A 23908-nucleotide genomic window follows, 5' to 3' on the forward strand; every position below is an offset into this window, starting at 1 on the left:
GGAGGGTTGGGAGGCCGCTTGAAGGGGCCGCAGCCCACCCTCAGGGAACCGTAATCCAAGAAAGGCAGGCTGCTTACCTGTAGCTGCCATTCTTCAAGCGGTCAGCATATTGGGGAAATGGTCGTACCTTAAATGATTGCAAATATTTGGTGAATGTCCATCAATATTGATTTTCCCCCTTCCAAACAGTATGTACCCTAGCCTAACTGTAGCCCTAAGTATGAAATTTCCAAAAAAATAGTTGAAAGCCAAATGCTGCTTTTAAAAAGTAGATTATTTGTAAATCTTCATACGAATGTGTTTAATTTGGTACGATCATGATAAGACCATATTAATACATAGTCCTCAAAATTCCTGCTGGTAGATTTCATTTACCACTGCGTGATAACTCCATTACTCACTATTTGCACTTGGAGCCATCTGGAAATAAACATACTTCTGGAAAACAGTTTGCTACACTGAGTAACATGAAGAGGAAAAGTAATCAGAAGATTATATTTGTTAAAAAGCAATGATGAAGAGCTGAAATCTAAGAAAGAGAGAGATAAATGTCATCAAGAAAATAAATGACAGAATGAACTAATCAAGGATTTTTTTCCCATTGGATTCTGTAATATCTCAACATACAATGGGCATTTATTATTTGTCAGGCATCATTTAGAAAACCAGCACACAGAACTGCTTCCTCTCTCTATATATATGTATACGTGTATCCTTCTTGGATGTCTTTCCACTCTATAATTTTCAACGCTTTGTGACTTACCTATATTGTTATGGGTTACAAAAGATTTGGTCATTTGAGCAGTCTACTGAGACTGATTGGCCAAACTGCTTTGATGAGAGCAGTTACAAAGGTAGAAATGTCTTGAGCTTCCACTGGGAGAGGTGCTTTTATCCAAAAGGTGTCTGGCTGCAACTGGCTAAGCAGGTAGAGAAGCAGGCAGAAAAACATGGGGAGGCAAGGGATGAGAGAAATTGGGGCTTAGAAATAACAATGGTTAGGCAAAATGCCTTAGAACATTTCACACATTTCAAAATGATAGGGTATGTTGCAGTGCATTTTTCTAACTGTGTGGAAATGATCCCGGAAAAATGGATCATGTGAACTGGCTTTATAATACAAGACTGTATTTGGCCTTTAATAATATATATCAGTTTCCTAATCTAGGGCCCTCCAGGTAGGTTAGGATACAATCACCATAATCCTCAGTCATAGTGGTACGCTGGGTGAGGATAATGGAAGTTGTTAGGAATGTGTTTTTTCTAAAAATTATTAACTAGTTGAGGTTCTCTAAGTTCTATCTTGAAGCTCATTCTGACTCATGCCAAATTGTGAGCTCCTTTTCATTCACATGAGCATCTATGTGTATTTCAGTGTGCATTTTCTCAGTGTATACATCAAATGTGTACCTTTGTCAGAAGCATGCATTTTCCTTCCATTAAAAAAGTGCACATTTTCTCATCCATATTTTCCAAATGTACACATTTTCAAATGTAGTTTTCTTTGGTCTGCCAATAACATTGCAAGCTTGGCCGGTAGACACTTCAGCCACAGATTGAACTGAGCCCATGTTTGAGTCTGCGAAACGTGAACTGGATAAATTCTTGTCTACATTGAGTTTCTTATGTATCCCTACACCAGAATGACACCAGTTTGTAGAAGGCACAGTCTGGACTGGGTATTTGGATACTTTCTGCCATGCAAGCCTACCTACTTATTAAAATCTTGCCTGGAGCACTTTCCATACACCTCCTCCAACTGAAGTGTGGTGGATGCCTACATAATGGCAGTTTTCTCAGCAATGGTGCTTCTCATTGCACTTTTGAATTAAGGCAGCTCTGCTTAAGTGACCTTTTTAAACCCAGCCAGAATACAGAAAAGATCAGAGTTCTGTAGGATTGCCATGAGTCCCCAGTGGTTCATCAGAGATATAGGACAGTAAAGCAACCTCCTATTCACTTATTCCAGAAACTTAGATGTACACCAGAAATTATTCCAGAAATGTTGCATAAACAATTCATATCTAGGCAAGTTTTATTTAAGCTGGTCTTTGGCATGTGAACTTGTCTCTTTGGGTGCTTTTTACATCCTTTTATGGTTGTGCTTTTAATTGTGCTTGCTAATGCTTTGGTTTTTAGTATCCTTTTAATTGTGTCTTTGTTTTAATTTTTGGCTTTAAATGTTCTTGGCTTCCTTGAGAGAGCATAAGATATAAATAGAATAAATAGATAGGCATTGCTTATTTTTCAATGCATTTTTTGCAATCCAATGATACCAAGTTTAATACCTGCCTAGAACCCCTAGCTCTAATACTAAATTGAAGATATTAGGCACACAGCTAAATATAATGGGGGGGGGGGGGAGGAGAGAGATGCACCCATGGAAAACCCTTTCTCATCAGAATAGTGAAGGAATTGGAGGATACATTAACCAATGGTCAGACTAGTTCTTATGATACAGTTAGGCAATATTCACTGTAAGTCCTGAGCTTTTATTTGTTTATTTTAAACAAAATGAAAGGAGAAAAATGCAAACATGCAAAAATGTTGAGTAATATTATATTGAAATAATATTACAATTATATTACATTGGAAAGGTCACTGGCATCAACAGATGGACTCCAATCACTTTAAGAATCAGGTCAGGTTAGATGTATCAACCTGTCTTAAAGCCTTAAAAAAGGGGACACTTCTTTTTGTTGCCATTGCCGCTATTCTTAAATTTAATTCAAAATAAAAAGAAAGGAAAAAAGGGAGGGAGGGCCAGGTCTCACACTGTCATTCCTGAACAATCCACTGTTTTTTTCTTTTTGAGGTCTCTTTCCTGCTGTGCATACCTCTTCACAAAGCCATATAATTAAACATACTAAAATCAACCACATGGAAACATCTGGCTGAATCACACAGAGTGCAGACCAAGCACAAGATTATGCCTTTCAAGTTTTTTTTATTAAAAAAAGAAAACTGTACTTTTATTGTCTGTTCCTTTTGCCAATTAGTATAACAGCAAATTGAATTTTTTCCTTGAGGCAAGAAAGAGAAAACATATACAAGGAAAGGGAAAGTGTGTAAAAGAATGGCAGGTTCAGTTAATGTTCCTGCATTATTTCTAAGTTAAAAATACTTCTCTCTTCACTCCTTATTTTGGTTGTTGGGCAGATTTCTTATCTCTGGATCTCTCTCTCTTTCTCTCTCTCTCTCTTTCTGTACTCTATTAACATCTCAGGTATAAACTGTTTTCTACTCAACCTGACTTTAATGCACACAATTAGCTCCTTCTTTTTGGCATCCCAATTATTTAGCTGTGTAGGTGGCCTTAGTTTTGCATGTAGTGATCATTTCAAGGACAGCAGTACATGTGGATTCCTTAGCTGGGGTCTCCTCCAATCCCATATTCAACAGAACAATTTGAAAGTTTCAGTACAGGATGAGTCAAACCCCTTCCCATGATGTTATACAACAGAATAACAAATACCTGATAAAGATTCCTTGCCTCACAATGAATATACAAGAATCTTGGGGTCACATGTGACCTGTTCTAGAGACTAGACCCCCCCCAACAGCTTACTTGTTAAGTCCCATCAAGTTGTTTCTGACCTATAGTGAGCTCATAAATGAAAGCCTTCCAAAAGCCTTCCAAAATGTCTTATCCATGAGTGCCCTGTTCAGCTGTTGTAAATGCTAGACAGTAGCTTGCTTTATGGAGTAAATCCATCTCTTATTTGGTTGCCCCTTTTGTCTTTTACCTTCAACTTTTCCTAGCATGATTGTCTTTTCTGGGGAGTCCTGCCTTCTCATGATGTGTTTGAAACCTCACTTTTGCCATTTTGCTTCTAGAGAAACAGCTGGCCTGACTTGACTCATTACTCACCTATCATGCAGGGCCTATAAATCCCATCAGCTCCATGGGCTTCCACCACTTTGGAAGTCCTCATGCTTCAGTTCATGGTTTCTTCCTGCTAGCTGGAAGCCACCTCCAGCTGGGACATAAGAAAGGTGAGCAAGAGACATGGAACTCTAGGATTTACATGTATTGAGAAAGAATATTCACATAGACAAGCTTGCAGTGAGTGGGCAGCCCACTTTCAAATACTCCCCCATGTAAGAAAATCTCTTTGCTTGAAGAATTCCAGCAAGAAAGTAAAAAGGGTTCTAGACTGCCCCTTTATCCACTGTAAGGTAAAGATTAGGTAAAGGTTTTCCCCATGGCATTAAGTTCAGTCATGCCTGACACTAGGGGGTGGTACTCATCTCCGTTTCCTAGCCGAGGGAGCCAGTGTTTGTCCCCAGACAGTCTCCGTGGTCATGTGGCCGGCATGACTAAACACCGAAGTGCACGGAACGCTGTTACCTGCCCACCAAAGTGGTACCTTTTTATCTACTTGCATTTGCATGCTTTCGAACTGCAAGGTTGGCAGGAGCTGGGACAGGGCAATGAGAACTCACCCCGTTGCGCAGATTCGAACCGGCGACCTTTCAATCAACCACCCCAGCAGCTCAGCGGTTTAAACCACTGAGCCACCTGCACCCCTGATCCGCCGTACTACTTCTCTATTTGCAGGGATTTTTTATGCATGCAAACATTCCAAAATGCCCTCCCCTTCTGAGAAAAAAGTCCTTTACCATTCACCTGTTTCTTATCTAAATTTCTTATGTGTTGATCCCACATAAGCTAGGTTCTGACTGAAAAAATTCTAGGCCTGATCTGCAGCTCAGAATAAGTCCCACCTGAGATGCAAGAGACCAGATCCAGTATCAAAGGCTCTGTCGTGAATATAAAAAAGGATACAGCTAAAGTTTTTAGGAAGGCAAAGCTAGCTATTTCCGCAGAAAAAAACGTATGCACTGTCAATGAGATATAGATGGCTTGGGTGCACTTCGGTGCATAAGCAGGTCTATTGTGTTCTCTGCTATCAGGAGCCTCTGGTGTGATGGATGGCAGCTTGACTTAGAGTTAAAACAGCTTCCTGCTTTGTATTTGCCCTCTTATGCAGCACCCGGAATGGAATGCCCATATTGATGAGAATGAATGGAGAGAAAGTATAAATGGATACTGGTTTGTTCTGCATTTTTATGAAGACTTTTGGAGGGTAGGGTAGGATAACAGCCCTCTTGACAGCTCCTGCATACCACAACTCTGTTCCGCATTAAGCTGATGGAAGCTCAGCCCTTTAGCTCCCTCCCTCCCTCCCTCCCTCTCCCTCCCTCCCTCCCTCTCTCTCTCTCTCTGTGTGTGTGTGTGTGTGTGTGTGTGAGAGAGAGAGAGAGAGAGAGAGAGAGAGAGAGAGAGAGAAAGAGAGTGAGAGAGCGCAATCTGCAGGATTTTATTTATTTATTTATTTATTTATTTATTTATTTGGATATTTTTATCTCGCCCAATATGGTTCATCTCTGGACAGCTTACATTATAATAAATACATCAATCAGTAACAAAATAAAATGTGCCTGACGATATTGATAAACATAATTAAAATACTTAAACTTTAAAATATTGAGTGAATAAAAAGTTCTTGACCTGGTGCCAAAAAACATGTAACATTGGCACCAGGTGAATCTCTCTGGGGATAGCATTCCGTAGCCAGGGCACCACCACAGAGAAAGTCTTCTGCCAAGTATGTTCTTTCCTAACCTCCTTCATGGTGGGTTCCCAGATCAGGGCTTCTGCTGCAGATCTTAAGGGGCAGGAGGACATATAGGGAAAAAGACATTCCTTCAGGTATCCTAGTAGGGCTTTAGAGGTCAATACCAGCACCTTAAATTGGGGCCAGACTTCAATGGTGTTATAAGAGAATAGTGACTGGCCCCCAACAGCAATCTGGCAGCTCTATTTTAAACCAACTGAAGTATCCAGACCATCTTCAAGGACAGTTCCATGTAGAAAGCATTACAATAGACCAACCAGAGCATGGTTATCAGAGTGTGTGTCACTGTTGCTAGGCAGTGCTCATTCCGGTAAGGACACAGCTGATGGATTAGTCGAAGCTGAAGGAAAACGCTCCTTGCTACCACTGCCACCTGGGCCTCCAGGGACAGCTCTGGGTGAAGGAGCATTCCCAAGCTGTGGACCCTGTCCTTTAGAGGGAGTGCAACCCCATCTAGGACAGGACCAAAATTACTTACCTGGAAAGCCAAACCACTTACCAAAAGGACCTCTGTTTTATTGGATTGAGTTTCAGTTTATTGGCCCTAATCCAGCCCATTACCTCAGCCAGGCACTGATTCAGGACAGCCCCTGCCTCACCTGAAGTAGATGTAAATGAGAGGTAGAGCTGGGTGTCATCAGCATACTGGCGATACTGTAGCCCAAACCTCCTGATGACCTCTCCCAGTGGTTTCATGTTGATGTTAAAAAGCAAGGGGGATAAAACGGAACCTTGTGGTACTCCATGGCGAAGTTGCCATGGTACAGAGCCATAGTTCCCCAGCATCACCTTCCGGAATTGGCCGGCCAAATAGGAGCGGAACCACTGCCAAGCAGTGCCTCCTACTCCCAAAGAGGTCAGTCTATCCAGAAGGATACCATGGTTGATGGTATTGAAAGCCACTGAGTGGTCCAGGAGAACCAATAGGGACACACTCTCCCTGTCCCTCTCCCTGCACAGGTCATCATACACGGCGACCAAGGCAGATTCAGTACCATAACTGGGTTTGAAACCAAGCTGAAATGGGTCCAGATAATCAGTTTCATCCAAGAGAGCTTGGAGTTGTTCCGCCACCACCCGCTCCAACACGTTGCTCAGAAACGGGATGTTGGCCACTGGTCTATAATTGGCGGCCACCTCTGGGTCCAGGGACGCCTTCTTCAGGATGGGTCTGATCACCACCTCCTTCAAAGGGGCAGGAACCCAGCCCTCCTTCAGTGAGGCATTGACAACCTCCCGGACCCAGGTAACAATCCTGTATTTGGTTTTGGTAAGCAACCACGAAGGGCAAGGCTTGAGTAAACAGGTTGTAGTGTGTACTATTCCAAGCACCTTGTCCACATCATCAGGCCTCAACAACTGAAATTCATCTAACAATGATGTACCAGACAAGGCTGTTACACTCCCCGTAATGGAACCCAATCAACTGTGGAATCCAGCTCATGATGAATCTGAACAATTTTCTCCTTGAAATGCTGGACAAAGTTGTCACAGCAGACTATCAATGGTGCCACCAGATCTTTTTTAGGGCCAGGATGTATTAGTCCGTGCACCAACCAAAAAAACTCTGCTGGACAGCACTGTGAGGAGGCAATGGAAGAGAAGAATTGCTTCTTCACTGCCCTCACCACCACAGCATAGGCTCGATAATAAGCACGTAAACATGTTCAGCAAAAATCCTCCTGTGAATCCCGTGATTTCCTTCATCTGTGCTCTAATCATCTCCCAGCCTACCTCATCGCCCAATTTTCCCTTGCTTTTACACAAATATGGAACAGCTTACATCCAGGCACAGCCATTTCATTTATGTTTAAAACAAAGGACTGCTATTTAATTTTTTTTATTTTAAAAGCATGCACGTCTCATCTTCCAAGATTCATAACTGGTTGTGACATTTAAAAATAATAAGTAATAAAAAGACCCTTGGAGGTGCCATTAAGTGAACTCTATGCCTGTCTTCCACCCACAGAAGTCACAAAACACAAAGGCCTTGTGGTACTTTGGGAAATATACTGAGAATTCAGCTTTGTCAGAGCTCTGAGGAAAGGCAGTTTGAAAGCCGAGAAGCAGCTACTGAGAGAACAACTACCCTAGAAATGCATATGTATTTACAGAAGTTTAACTGTCATATCCTGCTTCCCAAGGAGCTGGTGGAATGCAAGCTTGTGAATGTTAGCTTGCCTGGGCAGAGAGACAGTAAAACAGGTATTGCTAAGGTCTACCAACCTAATCCCAAAGTGCAGGTAGAAAGGGTACCCTTTGAAGTCTCTGTATGTCCCTTGAAGAATTTGAAAATATCCAATCATAAAATGATTTATTCATTTCTTTGGAAGATGTATGGGCCACTTTTTGAGGGAAATCCTCCAAGGCAGTGAACACAATTCAGACCCTGCCCCCACACAACACATACACACACAAGCACAATCATCATCAGTTGAAATTTAACCATTGAAACCAGTTAGCATTGTTAATACAATAACAACCAATAAACTAGCTTATTTATAGGCAGAGACTTAGTGTGATGATTTAAGGTGTTATGAATGTGTTCACTTCAACATTGGTACGTTTCAGAAGACCAAGGGCAGTAAAAGAGGGGGATGAGTGAGCGATCTCAATCACCAATACTCAGGTGAGCGACTGAGAGTATATGAGTGGAGTTTGGAAGTGCGTGAGCAGAGAGAGAGAAAAACCAGTCGGTTGTGATCAGTCAGCGGTTTGCAGAATCTGAAGAGGCAGCTTTCTCTTTAGGATCCCAGACAGTGCTCTGAAAAACATTTAAGATTCAAAAGGGAAGGAAGGAAGTAGACTACCTAGAAGACATACTAGTGACTAGAGAAAGTCAAAACCTTCTATCTCTCACACTACAAGGGCGTGAGAGATAGAAACTGACAGAAACCTGAGTGCAGAAGGGCAAGATTAAAGTGAGACAAATAGAATAAAGACTGCTCTAAGTGCATTTAGAAGAGAAAGGAGGATTTGAAGGTGAAGGGAATGAGTGAGACAGCTCAGTCAGAAGCATACCCTGTTTTATTTACTAAGGAAATGTTTACAGAACATCTTGAAACCAACATGTTTCTTGTACAAATAAAGTTTTATTGTGTTTATTGGTGACTCAGCATCATAGGCTGCTTGAATACAAGAGTCTCATCCTCGGGACCTCATAGTCCAATGAAGGAGTCTTATAGCTTGGGCACAACCTTGAAGGGAGAGGTTAATTAATAAGATTGGACTTAAATTCCTGGTGGCAGCTGTACATACTGGGAGAAAGAGGGAGAGATTTAAGAATGCTATGGACATATCCAAACACATTATAGGATTGCTCTCATTACATTTAGCATGGAACATGTACAATCCTTCTGGAAAATGTTTTCCAAATCCCATTTAGCCTGATCAGACATGCAAATCTTGTGAGCCTCCAAGCCAAATGCCGCTCACTGGCCATGCATGGCAGTCTATCAGGTTCTGTTCTGTTTTTATAGTTCCCAGCAGACTAAAAACAAACAAATAAACAAGAGAGGTAGCAAGCATGAGTGAACTATTTCCGATGTATATCCTGCCTTTTTCCTACAAAGAGCTCAAGGCAGCTTACATCATTCTCCTCCTCCATCTTACCCCCACAACAACAACCCTGTGAGGTAGGTTGGGCTGAGAGTCTGTGACTGGCCCAAAGCCACCCAGTTGGCTCCATGGCTGAGCGGGGACTCGAACCCAGATCATCTGAGTCCCAGTCCCATGCTCTTAACCACTACACCACACTGGCTCTCTAGTGTGGTGGACTGCATTCAGCTTTATTGCACTACAAACATTGCAAGTCTAATCTAGGCAAGGCATGGACTCCAAGAGCCTAAAGGATGCCCATGGGCAGAGGTAAGTGATGAGTTAACAGGCCTGGGAGTGCAGCTGATTGATTTCTGAAGGGTTTGGGGAAATACTCAAGCACAAAATCTCTACACCGGAATGTATCTTAAACAAGCGAAGACTGAGAGAGAGAAAAGCAATGGCAATCCTTTCTTCTGCTTTACTGACAACTAACACAAAAGCAAAACACATACACACAGACATTCCCAACAAAATCTACAAACAACCAAACCTATGTTACTTTTAGAATATCAAGAGCCCATGTGGAATCAGATCAAAGGCATAGCTAGTCCATCATGCAATTTGCACAATGGCCAACCAGCTGCTGGTGGGAAGCCTAGAAGGGTGCAGGTTCCCAGGGGTACAGTGTCCCACACAGGGTTCCAAGCAGCATGCATACACAGGCATTCTTCTTTCAATACTGAAGTTAATATATCACGACTAGTAGCCATTGATAGTCTTGTTTTCCATGAATTATCCTCTTAAATCCATTACTCAATCTACTGGTAGCAAATGTCATAGCTTATGCAGTAAAAGAGAAAAGGCACTTCCTTTTATCTCTCCTGAATCTATTTGCAATTCTAATCCAGTTAGATGTGGATATGCTATTAAACATATGAGCAGCTCCATTTCTCTTACTGTACTGCAAAGATGCACTTTGCATCTTTCCTTCAGTTTCAGTGCATCACCCTGTCTTGCAATCAACTGCCCAAGGAATCATGAATGGGCTCGCTCATCTTGTAACTGTAGCAGAAGTACCCTCAAATGTATGTCACTTTCTGATGAATTTATGTTTTGGATATGTGTGTGTGTGTGTGTGAGCTGATGTACACACACACACACACACACACACACAAGTGTGCATACAAACAGTTTAAGGGAAATGTAATAGGCTCCAGAGACAGAAAAAGTAGAGAACTAGTGGGAAAAGGATGAAATTGAATATCCTGGAAGAGGTTGCTGGAATCCAGAACGGAAAGGCTCCTTGCTGTGCTCTTTTGTTACAGTACCCATATGCTCTTGATATTTTCCAATTTTACCTCCAGCAGTCTTGTGAAGCCTTACTTAAGGGTACTAAGTGAAGGTCAGAAGCTAGCTCTCTTGTGCTCACCAGACTTCTTTCCATGTTCAACCCTGGCCAGAAAGTAAACTGGGCTAAGTTCAAGTCTCCAAATGTGAGGGAACACTGTCAGTTTCTTTGAACAAAGTACACCAAGACCAAGTACACCCACAGCAGGAATGTGGGTGGCAGGTATACAACCCTCAAAGGCTTGCTTGGAACTCATTTCCTGACAGTCATCCACAAGAGACAATAGAAGGAATTTCCACATTATCTGATTAAATGAAGGGAAGCATTCTAATCAGCTAGCAGAAGTTGTTTGGGTGGGGTGATTCATTCTGGCTCCTGACTCCTAGCAGAGCAGAGCACACCAGAAGAAGCTGCCCCAGCTGGTCTAGGGCCTCTGGGATACAAACAACCAAGCTCCCAGGGAGCTAGCAAACAGGGAGAACAAACAGGAGTTCAGCAGAGGCAGTCTCTAATATTTCCCCCCATCTTTTTTCTTCTTTCTTTCCCCTTAGTTTCCCCACACACAGCTATTTTCCTCCTCCTGACACTCCCTTTTACTAGCATGACTGTGTTGCTAACCTTTAGCAGATACAGGAGAAATAATCAGTTGTCACAACAGCCCCCCAAGACAGAATCACTAAGGCTGAACAAAAAATGAACCAAGGAGAGTCTACAGTGGTGGTGACCTGCAACAACTGTGCAATATTTGTTTTCTTAGTTGAGACACCAATGGCCTACCCATGCAACAGTTGCATGCTAGTGACCCTGTTAGAAGAAAAGGTGACAGCACTAGAGAAGTGAGTCTCCACCCTCAAGACAATAAAAGAAAATGAAGAGATATTAGACAGAGTGGTGGAGTTGCAACAGCTAAGCATAGTCCAGAAGCAAGAAGAGCATCAACAAGCTAAGGCAGAAGAAGAGAACCCTGAGGGAAGAGAAAATGAAGAAACTCCATGGAACTGTGTGACAGTTAGACACAGAAGATCTAGAAGGCATTCTGCACCAGTGGAAGCAGTGGAACTATTGAAGAGGTGTGTGAGAAACCCACCGTGAAAGAACAGAAGTGAATGGCAGAATGAGAAAAGACAAGGAAAACACAGAGGTGGGAAAGATAATCAAATTTGCAGATGATACAAAACTGGGTGGAATAGCAAACACCCTAGAAAACAGAACGAAGATCCAGGGCGATCTTGATAAACTTGAACACTGGGCTGAAAGCAACAGAACAAGATTAAATAAGGACAAGTCCTCCACCTAGGAAAGAGAAACCAAATACATCAATAAAAGATGGGGAATACGTGTCTCAACAGAACTGAAAAAGAAAAAGATCTTAGAGTGATTGTGGGCAATAGGCTAAACATGAGCCGACAATGTGATGCAGGTGCCAAAAGGGCAAATGCTATTTTGGGATGCATTAACAGAAGTATTACTTCCAAATCATGAGAAGTACTAATTCCTCTATACTCCTCTGGAATATTGTGTTCCGTTCTGTGCACCAAGATTTAAGAAAGATACAGGTAAATTGGAAGGGGTCCAAAGGAGGGCAACAGAAATAATCCAGGGTTTGGAAACTCTGACCTATGAGGAGGGACTGAGAGAACTGGGCATGTTCAGCCTTGAGAAGAGATGATATGGCATCCTGCTTATAAGTACCTCAGGGGCTGTCACAAAGAGGAAAGTCAAGATCTCATCTCAGATTGTAGGAGATGAAACAATCCAGATTGTGACAACTGTAACAATCCAGATTCAGGTTAGATATCAGGAAAATTTTCCTCAGTCACTGTCAGAGCAATGCAACAGTTTGATTCTCTCCAGTATGGGAGGGCCCATACCGGAGAGATTCAAAAAGAAACTGGACAGCCATCTGAGTAGGATGGTGTAACTTGTTTCCTGCAACAGCCTTCATGGCCCCTTCCAACTCTACTGTTCTAAGATTCTATGACTGGTTATTGGAACACCAGTTTCCAGTGTGGGGAATCCAAGACATGCTACTCACTTCCAAGTCTGACTTGAGTTGCATGAGCTACTTGACTTGGACTTGTCTTGGCAGCAATGAGCAAGTGACTTGACTCAAGATTTCTGTATTTTTTGCAATGTTTTGCAGCCAGCGTTTTTTACAGCCAAGGGCTTACCCTGCAGCAGAATATCCAGGAAGGCACAGGTCTGCACAAAAACAGCAGAGGTTGCGGGAGGGAATCTCAAGGGGATGGAGGCAGGATAGGGAGGAGGAGTTGAGGCAGAGGAAGGCAAGCCTTAAGCTCTTCTTGTTGGCATGAGGGAGGTGGTGGCAAGGAGGAAGGGAGCTGTTTAAATAAATCATGATTGAAGTAAAGGACTTAAATACATCACTGAAAGAAGAGCAGATAGGAATATCAGTGTGTGGGGGGGGTTTACAGCTCTCCCACCTCCCCACAACCCCCCCACCACCTTTTTTTTAAAAAGTTTTAAGGAAACTTGACTTGAGACTTGGAATAAAGGACTTGAACACATCACTGCTGGTTTTCCTACTCTCCTAAGTCTATTACTGACAACTTATCGTCTTAAGATAGATAACTATCAGATTTCTGCAAGAACAGCCTGTGAGGAATACAGCACTTCCTTTTAAAAGATAACCATGGAAGAAACTTCTCCTAAAGGAATGTACCATCGTCAAGTTCCAACAGCTTTGTTCTCCATCCACTTAACCATCTGTTCATGGCATAACCTATGAAGCATCTCACTGCAGAAATAAAACAGATGCACAGTGGACAATATTTTTCCCTTGCTAATGAAAATGTGATACTATTATATATGCATAAAACACCCACCTTGCATCCTTTGCAGTTACAAGAATTAGTTCTAATATTACAAAGAAAAGAAGGTCTGCACAAGTGAACAAAGTAAGAATAGAAAGTGTTGACAGTGAAATAGAGAAAAAATAACTACCTTTTTCAGCCCATTACTGTCACACCTGCTGAAAGATTAAAATTGTATTTTTATGCTACATTAAAACAGCATTTTCTACATGAAGGCATGATGTTTCTGAAAGGCAATTGTGATTGCCTTTCTGCACTCAGCAATATTTTGTATTCTGCTGAGAACATTTATGTTAGTGTCAATTAATCTATAATTGAGAGAGAAAGAGAATGGATGAATGTCACTCAGGGCACATCAAATATATATTCCTGTTCAATGTCCTCACACACTAGCAGGATTACTATTGTGTTCATCAACTTCCACACTGAAGCAAATGGAATTTCAGTCTAAGCTAATTCTTATAATCTGCAATCTAATGCTTCCAATCTCCATGCAGATCTGGCATCAATAGTCATTATGTGACTCTAACTTTGTCATTGCCCGCATGCCTTTGACCTTCCTGTTTTCCAAGTGTCTTGTATTGGCAGTAGAGTTTCTTCTAGTCTAGTATTTAAACCAGACTTGCTACAACATTTTGGAAAACTACAGTGTAGTTTTTGCACTGTAAGGATGCCCAGTGGATTGCTCTGCATTTTCAAGTCCAAATAGACTAGAAAGGAAACTACAAAGACTCAGGGTAGATACAGTTTTTGGTAGTCTGACAGGGAGATACATTAGATTTGTTGAGTCCGATATTTTGCTGCACAGTTTTCATTTAAACACAATGGATCTGGTTTATGAAGATGAGGGCTGCAATGGAGCAGTACTTTTAAAAATAAGTTCCATGAAACTTTGGGAGGCATTTAAAAAATAAACATATCACTGCACACCAGTGTAAACATGCTACCATTCAGTAAGTCCTTAAAAGTAAGCAATTAGACACTGATTTCAGTGAAGGTGAATTGAGTTTAGAGATGGGCAAATCTGTCGATATTACTCATCTCATTTTTTTTTTCAAAATTAAGTTTGGTTTATCCTAAACATGGGTCCTTTATAAAAAAGATGCATGAATATCAATGTACGATTTTGCCCACATTTTCTTAAAACATGCTTTTTTGCTTGCAATTTTGCTTAGCAAATACATTATTGCAAGTAGTTCTTCTACTGTAATGAAGATTAGAGTGTTGATGTATCTAATATACACTTTTTACTTAGTGGCAAAACTCAAAGTACATAAGAGTGCATTTTTTATGATGGGTGGCTGAGTTTTTAGGTTGCATGTTGCTGTTGCTGTTATTTCTATATGACCTCATAGACCAAGCTCTCTGGGCACCTTGAGTGTGCAAAAATAGACAGATTCATATTCACATTTCCATGTATATTGGAAATAAAATGCCAGTACTCTCTGGAATCAGGTTAGAACCAACTTAGCATTAGAAAAATGAGAACCTCCATGATATTGACCTTGGCACTTTTGCCCATACAGAAGTCTAATGTAGAGGAACCATCCGAGAGTCTCTGCTGGGCTCTGTACATTTCCTGCAACATACAGTTGCTGGCGCAAAATAAGTATTAGGCTCACAGAAGTAGTAATGATGTCATTATATACTACCACAAATGTGGTCCTGGGAATGAGTAGCGCTACAAAACTGAAATTGCACACTGCACCTAATGCTGATACAAAGCAAGAACATTTCCTAGAATAACGTTGACGTTTCAATACCATTTTTTATATCTTTATGTTTCCCATCAGGGAAGAGAGTTAAGATCGTGGGTCTAGGTATTCATGTTCAGATTAGCCTTGTAGAATTTAAATTGGATATTATTGCCTAAACTCGATAATGTTTTGTTGCAGAACACACATCAACATTTTGATTCTTTTAAGCTCTGGGGAAGGCTGGCTGCTGTTACCATAGCCCATTGTGTCTTTATATTTCTATCATTTCTGCTCCTATAAAACTTTGATGCAGGTGTCTCCCTTCTCAGTATTCTTTTACTTCATTCTCGGGTGCTAATTTTATCCCTTCCTCTCTTACAGACTCAATGGGGAAACTGGTAGGTAAGACTTTGCAATTTACTGGGTCAGCTTCTGTTGTGGGGGCATGCAAACCATTGTGATTCAAAGAACCCTTTTATCTACTTTTAGACCTCTTCCAGACCTGCACTGTCTGGTGTAATAGTGGCAGCTCCACAGTAGATTGCTGTTACTCTTCGATCAGCTCATGGGGCTGAGTGTCAGCTATGGGGTTGTTAACCTTAATAGAATTTCAGTCCACATGCACAGAAGGTGCACTAAAAGAATGGAGGGTCCTTAAGGAAATCCATCAGCACTCCTACCTCAGTTTTAAATCATTCATGTGCCCCCCTCACAGTGCTCTCAAATTTGCAGGTTAGAAGATTACCTCAAATGGTAAAGGGCCTTCCACCTCCCCACTCAGCCACATCATTTGCCCACTGTGAAAAGGTCTTTACATCTACGAAGACTTTTTACTAATGTGGGAGCAGTGGTTGAAACAACAGCAACCATACCAAAAAGTGTATGCCAGTCTCCAATACTCGACAAAAAACTAGAAGCAATGTTTTGACCAGACTTTATCTTTACGTGAACTCCAAAATAATTGTGCATAGGATCATATGTTTATTTCTGTGGGGTGGGGCGGGGGGATAATAGAGTAAATATTTGTGGATATCATGGCAGTTTCTGACCTAACGCCATTCTTTATGCTTCTTTGTTATCTTTAGGTGATTGTCACCAAGTAAATGGCAGTAAGACTTCTGATTTCTCCATAGAACAACTTTTTAAAAGTGCTGTGCCATGTCTGTGTGCAAAGAGCATCAAAAAGAACACTGTATGCATATGGATAAACCAGCTATATGTATAAGGGTATGGATTTATGTGTTTACAATATTGATTCCCTGCCTTTTCACATATACCGTAGGACAAAGTACAAAAATAATAAATATATGCAATGAAAAATGGCAATATAGAGAAAGGAGCAAACAGAAATAAAAGCCAGCAATAAAACTGTTTAAAAACAACCATCATAAAAGCATCATGAAACGTAATGGAAAGCCAGAGTGAAAAACTAGAGAAAGGGAGAAAAAGACTGCAGATACATAAGTTAAGTAGCGCTCTTGAGCAGCTTTGTGCAATTCTTTTTGGCCCCAAAGCATTCAACATCACAATAGTCCAAATCTATACCCCAATCACTGATGCCAAAAAGGCTGAAGTTGACTGGTTCTATGCAGGCCTAGAACAGCTTGTTGAAATAACACCAAAAATGATGTCCTTATCATCATGGGGGACTGGAATGCTAAAGTAGGAAGCCAAAAGATAACCGGAATAACAGGCAAGTTTGGTCTTGGAGTGCAAAATGAAGCAGGGCAAAGGCTAGCAGAGAACACGTTCGTCATAGTAGACACTCTTTTTGAACAACCCAAGAGACGACTCTACACATGGACCTTATCAGATGGTCAACACTGAAATCAATTTGATTATGTGCTCTGCAGCCAGACGGAGAAGCTCTATTTGTTTTATTTATTCATTTAAAACTTTTATATACTGTCACCACATGCCTTGGCATCTCGAGATGGCTTACAACATAGAATTAAAACAATAAAACAGTAACAAGTACAGTAAAATTATATAAAAACAAAAACAAACAGAACGTGGCTCAGATCACGAGCTTCTGATTGCAAATTTCAGTCTGAAATTGAATAAAGTAGGGGAAACCACTAGGCCACTCAGGTATGACCTAAATCATATTTCTTTTGACTATGCAGTGGAGGTGACAAAGTGTTAGATATGCTAGACAGAGTGCCTGAAGAACTTTCACAACATTGTACAGGAGGTAGCAACTAAAACCATCCCAAAGAAAAAGAAATTCAAGAAAGCAAAATGGCTGTCTGAGGAGGCTTTACAAATAGCTGAGGAAAGAAGGGAAGCAAAAGGCAAGGGAGACAGGGAAAGATACACCAAACTGAATGCAGAATTCCAGAGAATAGCTAGAAAAGATAAAAAGGCCTTCTTAAATGAACAGTGCAAAGAAATACAATGGAAAAGACCATTCTCCAAATTTTTCTTCAAGAAGATTGGAGATATTAAGGAATAATTTCATGCAAAGATGGGCATGATAAAGGACCAAAATGGCAGAGACCTAACAGAGGGAGAAGAGATTAAGAAGAGGTGGCAAAATTACACAGAAGAACTGTACAAGAAAGATCTTAATGTCCCTGATAACCATGATAGTGCTATGACTGACCTTGAGCCAGAAATTCTGGAATGTGAAATTAAATGGGCCTTAGGAAGTCTGAGCAACAACTAAGCTAGTGGAAGCAATGGTATTCCAGCTGAGCTATTCAAAATCCTAAAAGACAATGCAGTAAAAGTGCTACATTCAATATGCCAGCAAATTTGGAAAACTCAACAGTGGCCACAGGATTGGAAAAGGTCAGTTTACATTCCAATCCCAAAGAAGGGCAATGCCAAAACATGTTCAAACTACCACACCATTGCACTCATTAAACATGCTAGCAAAGTTATGCTCAAAATCCTACACGCTAGGCTCCAGCAGTATGCGGACCGAGAAGTACCAGAAGTATAGGCAGGATTTTGAAGAGGCAGAGGAACTAGAGATCAAATTGTCAACATATGCTGGATCATGGAGAAAGCTAGGAGTTCCAGAAAAAACATCTACTTCTGCTTCATTGACAATGCTAAAGCCTTTGATTGTGTGGATCACAACATATTGTGGCAAGTTCTTAATGAGATGGGAGTACCAGACCATCATATAAGTCTCTTGAGAAACCTGTATGTGGGTCAAGAAGCAACAGTGAGAACTGGGCATGGAACCACTGATTGGTTCAAAATTGAGAAAGGAGTTTGGCAAGGCTGAATACTGTTGCCCTACGTATTTAACTTATATGCAGAGCACATCATGAGAAAGGCGGGGCTAGATGAATCTCCAGTTGGAATTAAGATTGCTAGGAAAAATATCAACAACCTCAGATATGCAGATGATACCACTCTCATGGCAGAAAGTGAAGAGGAACTGAAGATCCTCTTGATGCATGTGGAAGAGGGGAGCACAAATGTTGACTTAAAACTCAACATTAAGAAAACTAAGATCATGGCATCTGTGACTGCAGCCAAGAAATTAAAAGATGCTTGCTCCTTTGGAAGAAAGCTATGGAAACTCTAGACAGCATACTAAAAAGCAAAGGCATCACCCTGCTGAGAAAAGTTTGTATAGTCAGCACTATGGTTTTCCCAGTTGTAATGTGTGACTGTGAAAGCTGGACCATAAGGAAGACTGAGTGCCAAAGAATTGATGCTTTTGAATTGTGGTGTTGGAGAAGATTCCTGAGACTCCCTTGGACTGCAAAGAGATCAAATCAGTCAATCCTAAAGGACTGAACCCTGACTGCTCTTTAGAAGAACAGATACTGAAGCTCAAATACTTTGGGTATCTAATGAGAAGGAAGGACTCATTATAAAAGACCCTGAGGCTGGGAATGATTGAATTCAAAGGAGAAGGGGACAGCAGAGGTTGAGGTGGCTGGATGGGATCACTGGAGAGGTGCGTGTGGGGTTAGATGAACTCCAGGAGATGGTGGAGGACAGGAAAACCTGGAGGAATATTGTCCATGGGGTCACAAAGAGTCAGACATGACTTTGTGACTGAACAAAGTTCTGAAGTGCAGCAGAATGCCCTTGCCTCCATTTGTCACAATAAGGGTCTGGAAATGAAAAGATGGTTTCCATAGATTATCTCAGTCAGTGGGAAGACTGTTAGATATAATCCAGTATAGTCTCCTTGGACTGGCATATGGTCTTCAGATTCTTGGGCAGAAGTGAGCATCCTTCCAAGCATTGTTACATTCATAAAAGCAACATCTATGAATGTCAGGGGTTGAAGTTGGGAGATGGTGTGTATAAAACATGTGCTGTTCCACTAAACTATACTAGCCTCTTCTAAAAGGTGCTGCCATATTTGTTTCCAGCCACCAACCTAAATAGATAATGGTACCTACATGATTATAAAGAACATTCATAAGAGCAATCCATGCTGATTCAGTCCAAGAATCCTTCTGTTCTATCTGTCTTCTGTTCTCATAGTGGCCTAGGAGTTGCCTGTGGGAAATCCGCAAGTAGGACATGATTACATTAGAGTCCTCTAACTCACTCTTCAGATAATAGTTAAGATGTTGGGTGTGTGCAGGAGAACAAGGACAATCCACAGGTATAGAGCAGCATGTTATACTATAGTATGTTCACACAACCAATTGCCCTTGTTTAAGTAAGAGCTGACAATTGTCCATATGAAAGCACCTCATTCAAATATTTATACAGTGTTCCTGCAGACGAGTAATTCTTTTTACCACAGAGAACATGTCTCTCTCCTGCTCACCCTCCAGATGGAATGGGAAATAAACACCTCACTTTATTTAGTATAAGAAAACAAAAAAGACCTGCAGAGTTGGCATGAAGAACATCTATTTTTATCTCTTGCCAGAGAAGTAATTTTATGACAGATTTTATAGCTGGGGAAACTGACGTCACTGAAGCCATGCAGGAAAATGTTCCCTGCCCATAATCTGTCTTTGTCATAAAGCAGTTGGAAGCTGAAAGTGAAAGCTTTCAAAAGAGAAAGTGGAAGGAGATGAAGGGAAGCAAAGGCCTTCCTTTGTTTCCCGCTGAAGGAGGCCCAGTTTGCTCTGGGGAGCCAAACTGCCTCTTTCTATCCTCACAAGATACTTCAGTGAACTGAGAGTATGACCAGAACATGGGTAATAATCTACTGCACAGAGCACTACAGATGAGCATGAGTCTCTTGAAAATCAGTTGTTCTCAAGTAGTATGTTTCCTCTGAGGCTGAGAGGTGAGAGTCAAGATGTGTACCCACCTGTCCAGCATATTGTGTATATGGGCAGAGTGGGCTTGACTGACAGATACATTTGAGTTCAATGCTAGAGACAGGGCAGCATGCTGCACAGCACCCTGGTTGCTGACTTTGAGCTGAATAGATCAGAGCAAACTTCCCCAGCTGGTCTTGGGCCTCAGAGATACAAACAGTCAAGCTTCCAGGGAGCAAGTAACGAGTGAGTGAACACGGAAAGCTAACAGGAGTTTGATAGCAGAGTTGTAGTGGAAAATGAAACAGAGACAATGCAAAGGTAAAGCAGAGAAGGACCTGCACCAGCCCAGCAAACAGTCTTTTCTAACAGGCCGTGTGCTCTGACAGATGCAAAGGAAAGGTGATTAATTGATTGATCAACTAGCAGCCAAGCAGGGGTGGGTTGCTTCATTCTGATTCCTGACTGAGCAGATCAAATGAAGCTGCCTCAGGTGACCTAGGATGACCTACCTGTGACCTAGGGCTATTGACACACATTCCTTCCTTCTATGACAAGGTTTCAAGGTGGCGAGATGGAGGGGATGTGGTCTTCCTGGATTTCAGCAAGGCCTTTGACAAAGTGCTGCATGATATCCTGGTTGAGAAATTGAAAAGTTTTGGGATAGACCGACACACTGTCCAATGGATTAGGACATGGTTGGCAGACTGAAACTAGAGGGTGACTATTAGTGAGGAATCATTGGGATGGCAGTCAGTGATAAGCAGGGTCCCCCAGGGCGTCATCCCGGGACTGACCCTGTTAAAACTTTTCATCAATGACCAGGAGGAGGCAGTGACCAGTCCACTGAACAGATTTGCAGATGATACTAAAATGGGGGTGGCGGCCACAACTAAGGAGCAGGTACTCAGAATCCAAAAGGATCTGGGCAGACTGTGGAAGGGGGTAGGGAACAACAGGATGGCATTCCATGCAGAGAAGTGCACTGACATTCTGATAAGCAAATTAGCTAAAAATGGATTAGATAGAAAAACTATTAGATGGTTCCAAAATTGGCTGCTCACCAAATGCTCATCAATGGCACCTTCTCAGATTGCAGGGAGGTAACTAGTGGGGTGCCATAGGGTTCAGTCCTAGGCCATGGCTCTTCAACGTCTTTCTTAATGATTTGGATGAGAAAGTGCAAGGGACAATAATCAGATTTCCAGATGATACAAAACTGGGATGAATAGCAGCCCCCTAGAAAACAGAATGAAGATCCAGGGAATCTTGATAAACTTGAATGCTGAGCTGAAAGCAATAGAGTGAGATTCCATAGGGACAAGAGCCAAGCCTTCCACCTAGGAAAAAGAAACCAAATGCATCAATACGAGATGGGGAATATGTAGCTCAACAGAACTAAAAAAGACCTTGCAGTTATTGTGTACAATGGACTAAAAATAAATTAATGATGTGATGCAGCTGCCAAAAGGGCAAATGCTCTTTTAGGATGCATTAATAGAATTATTATTTCAAAATCATGAGAAGTAGTCGTTCCCCTATACTCCTCACTAGTCAGACCTAGAACCATGCTCCCTCAGTGAAGACAAAGTCCCTGGGGAAGAGAGTCCCTGGGCAACCTGGGCCACAATTAAGGGATGCAACCAAGGGATCATTGCCCTTCACATGTCACCTGTTGGCACCACCAGTGGCTGAGTGTGACTTTATAAGCCTCAGAGGCCACTGACTTTCTTCTGGGCCTCTCTGCCCTCTCTAGCCCCACCTCCCTTCCTCTCCACCCACCCAGTCTCCACCCACCAATCCTCTGCAGAAGCTCCTGCCTTGCAAATGTGTGTGAATGGCCAGAAAAAAAAAAAAAAAACCCTTAAGGAGGGTAAACTTAACTGTCAAAAAGTCATGAGCAAGCTCTCAAGTTTACTTACACAATGCTAGAAGGGGAAGAAAAAAAAATGGGAAGCTGGAAGCCAGAAGCATGTAACCATTTTATGATAGAATGTTGGTGTTTATGTTTGCTTTGCCTTGCAGATTCTGGATCCAGTAGTATCAGAGGCAAGAATTTGCTTGCTAAATAGCATTTAAATTCAGCAGAATCCAGCCTTTCAACTGGCAGAGAAAGAGCTAAAGCAGTGGGTCAACACCTCCAAAAATGGAACTGCCGAAGGATGGCAATAAAAAAGCTCCATTGTTACAATTTGCAAGCATGGTACTACGAGTGGAATAGGCAAAAAGAGTACAGATCAAGGGTGTGGAGAAGGCATGCCACCTTCTTTCCCCACTCCCCAACAGTACATGCCCATAGCAATAGCAAAACCTTACAACAAGGAAAAGTTGGTGAAAATGTTTTGACACCAGTGATTCCCATTGAACCTCCCACTGTGCCCTGAAATAATAGATTCTGGGATGAGTAGTAACCCAACAGCTAAGCACACCCCATTTCCTCCCCACAGAGGCAAAAGGCAAGTCAGATGTTAGGCTATGTGGCATGGGGCCATCTATTTCTGCCCCAGTGTCATGCATTCTTACTGTTCAAAGGGGAGAACACTGCTGATGGAAAACTGTGGAGTAAGAGCAGAGTGTACACAGAGTTAGGACTATTAGCAAAACAGTAGACTTTTGTACAAAAAAGGGCAAACACTACCAAGAAAAGAATCACCTTCAAAGCACACCTAGAAACTTGTGCACACTGCCAAGATTTCTCTTAGGACTCTAAAAGGTCCCTGTTGTCACAATGACTTAAAGCCTGGCCAAGTTCAACTTTTAGCTTTCACACAGTGGCTGAAAACAGTTTATACGTATTTGCAGAAAACATTCCTGTGTGGTCCCAGCCTGCACTTCCTTCAGATGCACAGGCTTGACTGATAGAAATGGATTCAGCATATCTCCATTACTTCTCACCTTCCCAAGCTTACCATTGATTCTCATCACCCCTTTCTTGGGCATCATCTTCCTATCCAACTTGAGAACCAGTCCTATGGCAGATGTCAATCAATGCCAATCTCACCAGAAGAAACTAAAACTTGGCACCAAGCTGATTCTGCATCACCTTTTCTATACTTCTTGATTAATTTCATGAGTTCAGGAATTCTATGAGGATACAGTACCTGTACTGTACTCTACCACCTTACTAAATATAGATCTCAGTAAGAGAATTATATTTAGGAGGTGAAAACTCAATAGATTGTGCCAGATTGGGACTGGCAGATTTTGTTCTGTTCCCCTGCTGGCATATACTCTATATAGAGTCAAGCCAATACATATATTCTGTTTTGGTTTTATGTTTTCTGTTTGTTTGCTTGGCTTTTATGACATCCATTTTCACAAGTTGTATTTGACAAATTTAATTAAATTTGTGTAAAAGGGAGCCCTGGGGTTTTTAAAAAATTGGTGATCCCTGTACATGTACAAGTTAATCACACATCCACCTGCCCATCATGTAGCACCACATGTGGCGCTCTCTCTCTCTCTCTCTCCATCTGCACATGTGTGCTTGTACTATCATTTATCTCTCCACCCACCCCCGTTTTCTTTTTCCTTCTCTCATCCTGTTTCCCTCTTTCTCTGTTTCTGCACCTCTGTGCATTGGTCATTCTCTTTTACTTTCTCCCTCTGGCCAAGAAAGTAAACACATTTTCTTTTTCTTATATCTCAA

The sequence above is a fragment of the Varanus komodoensis genome, unplaced genomic scaffold, assembly GCF_004798865.1.
Source record: "Varanus komodoensis strain SLA01 unplaced genomic scaffold, ASM479886v1 scaffold17, whole genome shotgun sequence".
Taxonomy (NCBI): domain Eukaryota; kingdom Metazoa; phylum Chordata; class Lepidosauria; order Squamata; family Varanidae; genus Varanus; species Varanus komodoensis.